We start from the raw sequence: 4,703 nt of genomic DNA, 5'->3' as shown, positions 1-4,703 counted from the left end.
TTTACCTTTTTGTAAATATTTATGTTTGTTTTAGCATGGCTTTAATATCTGCTTGCCTGTTTAAATTTCACACTTGTTTGAATATAAATTGTACACAATAGTCCCCCCAACACCCAATGGCAAAAGTGAGATAGTCATAAGGAGTGCTTGATGTACAGTCAACCCAAGTGATGGCCTTGAGCCTAAAAGACATTATTGAAAATCACACTCAAGGTGATAACCAATTACTTCAACTCAAAATACTGCAATGGATATTAAAGTATACTAAGTGACAGTGACAGAGATACTAGGTCCTTATAATGGGGGAACCTTGGGAGCCTTTTGAAGACCGATGAGAACAATTAGAACCACCATATACCACGCACCTTTCTTTATAGGGACCTCAACCCATGGATTTGAACACGATTGTTTGTGGTGTACGTTGTTTGAGCATTTTGTTTTTTTTACCATGTTTGTTTCAAATAAGAGTGGATTAGGATCTTGGGCAAACAATTAGATATTAATAAACAAAAAAAAAAAGTTATACCCTTCTATATATCCTTAGGTCATAATGCCAATAACATCATGTAGATAGTTTCTTTTGAAAAAAAAAAATGTATAAAAATAATTTCTTTATCATGCATCATCTCCCTTAGTTGATTAAAACATGATAAGACTTAGGAAAAAAATACATATCAAACATTTTTTACGATAGTGCATTAATTTCCATTAACTTTATTATTCAGATATGAAAGGCATAGATAATATCATGCATGGACCGTTGAGGAAAGTGAACATTCTGAACTACACAATGCCAAGGGTCAACAACTTGTGCGTCTTAATGCTAAAGGTGATTAGGTCAGATTTTGAGAAGTGTTGTGGAAGGATCCTTGACCTATTAAGGATAGTTGTCAACCCCACCTTTATGAGAGCTTTTGTGCACTTTTAGAAGTCAAAGCTCCATTGTTTCGAGTTCCCTCACTTTGACATAGTACCCACATAAAAGGAATACGACTTGATGATCAAGTGGCTAAGTCAGAGGGAATCTACATTGTTAAAGAATGATGTATTTCTATAGAAAGGGTAGCCGAGCTTATTAGACTAGCCCCTCAATTGTCCATATTGGAGGGCAATGGGGTAATCAAGGGATGGAAGCTCTCCACACTCGAAGGCCACCTCTCCTTGTTGGTTGACCAAGGAGATTGGATAAGTTTCAAAAAGACCTTTTCTCTAGTTGTGTTTAGGATTGTTCTTTTCCTCTTTCATGAAATAATGGTGGATCATACCGCCATTGATGCTTTCTTTGCCTGGGACACACACCAAAAGTCTCGTGCCTGCTATTCTTAGCAACACCCTAATTTTTGTCACCATTTGTAACCAAAAGTTAGGAAAACAGTTGAAGTGTTGTAGTCCATTAATATATGTATGGGCATACACCCATTTCTTCATCAAGGGACATATGGGAAAACTACCTGACCCATTAAGAAGTTTCCCAAAAATAACTGTACATTACAGATACGCTAAGGGCTGGAACGCTGAGCTGGAAAGTCGCACCGAAAATTCCTTAACATAGATGTGTCCTTGGTTTTGACCCAGTCAAGTGTAGATCCGATGTGGCATTTTCCCTAGCATACTAAGAGGATGCATAGCTTATTCCCCAATGCTAATATTAAGGTAGCCTTGAAGAACTAAGACTTTGCCAAAGCTAGAAGACCTTGGAGGGGTTTGTTTCCTCTACTCCCCCAAGCAATAGCAAATGAAAGATGCCATCAAGGAAGCTTGGAACAACCAATTTACTTTGGGGACACTAAGCTAGGAAGACCTAGGGTAGCGTCCTCCAATGACTACAACCAATGGAGAAGTGAAAGAGGCGTCACTAGCACGACCAAACCAGGAAACTAGCGTAAGCAGTAACAATTCGACACCTTGACTAAGAAGATGGAGATTTTGTAAGCCCAAGTAAGAGCTTTGGAAGAGAAAGATGAAGCATCCAAACTCATCATTGACGGTCTACAAAAGCAATGCAAGAAAAAAGACATGAAAATTGAGTGCTTGAAGGACGAGTGTGCTGACAAGATGATGCATTCGATAAAGGTACAGAAAGCTGACTCAGACAAATGACTCAAATAAGCCTTATTGAAGATAGCACAACTCGAGGCTAAACTCCATGAGCAAGCATTATTGACAGGGCAAGCACAAGAGGGCCTAACCTTGGCCTAATCTAAAATCCAAGTCTGGTGGGAAGTATCCCAAGAACGAGTCGTCACCCTCTCCAACCTATGACAAAAGGAAGAGGAGGGGCATAAGCAATTTGAGGAAATCATCCACCAAAGAAACCAAGCTTTAGGAAAAAAATTCAAGAGTTGAGAGTAATGACTAGATATCATCAGGAGAAGACTAACGAAGCACAATCAATTTGTAATGACATGAGCAAGGTAGTCCACATGCAGGCAGAGGCCATGAAAAGACACGTAGTAGAAGCTGAAGACGATTTACAAAGATATTAGCCAAGTATGAATTTCTTTAGATTTATACGATAATGCCAAAGTGAGTTGAAAAGCATTGTACAAAGAATGTTCTTTAAATAAACAAATCAATAAGAACGATATTTGTTAAATTTCTCAATTGTCCCTACATTCTACTTTGCATCTCATTTAGAATAATATGTCTTCCTTGTAAATAATAAATAAGAATAAAAAGGGAAATTTAATGTGTTCGTTCATCAGATAATGAGGTCGTTGGTAATCAAATACAAACTTGACACACAAAACCAAGAAACACTTAATGTAAATCCAGTAAAAGACAAGGGACAAAGGGAGCCCAAATTAACGATTCGAATGCCAAGTCGTTTCTTGTATGAAAGCAACAAAGCAGTGTCATGGATCTACGACATTCAAAGTTCATCAACAATGGATTCATCAAACATTACCAGGATAGTAGGAATGACTAGGAGTGGACAAATCTACGCTCCTAAAGAACTGCAAGACAAACCTCCAAAGAAAAGGAAAAGCAAGTGGAAGAAAGGAGAAATGAACCCGAGGAGGAGGAGGACCTCCTCAAATTCATTAGGCAGAGCAAATACTCCATCATAGATTAGCTAAAACACACCCCAACAAAGATCACTTTACTTTCACTAATCATGAGCTCATAGCCACATCGGAAGGCTCTATTTAAGGTATTGAACGAAGCCTACATCACACATAATATCTCACAAGACAAGTTTGATGGGATTGTAAGAAAGATCACAACAAATGATCACCCAACCTTCATGAACGATGAGATACCAAGGGGTAAACCTGACCACAACAAACCCCTACATTTTTCTGTAAAATGTAAGGAATTCCTCATCACTAAAGTCTTAGTGGATAATGGGTCCTCTTCAAACATGCTACCCAAGAGCTACCTTGACAAGTTGACAGTTAAAGAAGCTCAAATACGACCAAGCAACATGATCGCCTGAGCCTTCGACGGATCCCGAAGAGAAGTAATGGGGGAGATTACCTTACCAATCCAAGTTGGACCCACCATCTTCAATATCGAGTTTCAAGAAATGCACATCACTCTCGCCTACAATTGCCTCATTGGAAGACCGTGGATACACCAAGCAAAGGCAGTACCCTCCACACTCCATTAGAAAGTCAAGTTCATAGTCGAAAACAAGTTGATAGTGGTGAAAGCAAAAAAAGACATGATCATTAGCAAACCGTTGACTATCTCATACGTAGACGTAATTGAGGAAGCCTTGGAAACAGTTTCCAAGCATTGAAGATCGCACATGTTGAGAAGGTCTCAAGTAAGGGAAATCTAGTAGCTCAGATCTTATTCAAAAATGGCTACCGACTAGGATAAGTGCTCGATAAAAATGCTCAAGGGATAAAAAATTGCCATACTATAGGGGCAATCCAAGACAATAAGGTTTGGGATATGAACCAACAACATTCCTAAAGGAGAAGAAGCCAAGTAGCCTCCTTTTACACGAGATCTTCAAAAGCGTCAGCATCCAATAAAGTGGAGGGGTAGCTTTAATAATCAGACCAACCAAGCCACTCTAAGGGGCTAGCTTTTTCTATTCTTCTGTGAACGAATCACGAACTTGGAACATAATCGGACCCTCGAACTACGTCAAAAGGGCACGTGTAAATTGAAAGTACCATCTTTAATATCATAACATTCTTTCTACTTCATTTCTCTTCTCTCTTTAAACATTTAATCTAAGCCTCATTAAGTAACCTACAATAAACAAAGTGTATTCAGAATAAGGACGTCGCCCAAATGATAGCCTAGTATGCATTAAACTAAAAGGCATGATCACACAATTTGAACATGATTGGGGTTAATAAAATCAAACTTAGAGGGCACCTCCCTCAAAAGAAAAGTAGTCCATAAATGTTGCAAAAGTAGAAGCCCAGCAGGAAACCCATAAAAGGGGGTTGTGCAAAAATTGGGGCAGGATCCGCTAAGAGACCCGTAAACAAAAAAGGTGGCCTGGGCAAAAGTAAGGATCAAAAGAATTGTCTGCTAGGGAACACATCCTAAGTAACATAGGAAAAAGTTAAGACACAAAGGCAGCAACCTGAATCAAAAATCAAAAGGCGAGTTAAGGGAAAGTCACTTAAGCCAAAAACACAACCCCAAGATATCACTAGACTTCCAAAGAAAAGGATAAGCAAAAAAGATAACTACCCTATCACGAATACGTTTGTTTATTAACCTAAACACTAGAC

The sequence above is a fragment of the Cajanus cajan genome, chromosome 4 (assembly GCF_000230855.2).
Source record: "Cajanus cajan strain Asha chromosome 4, NIPB_CcT2T_4, whole genome shotgun sequence".
Classification (NCBI taxonomy): domain Eukaryota; kingdom Viridiplantae; phylum Streptophyta; class Magnoliopsida; order Fabales; family Fabaceae; genus Cajanus; species Cajanus cajan.
The sequence above is the reverse complement of the archived record's forward strand: the minus strand, read 5'-3'. Positions refer to the sequence as shown.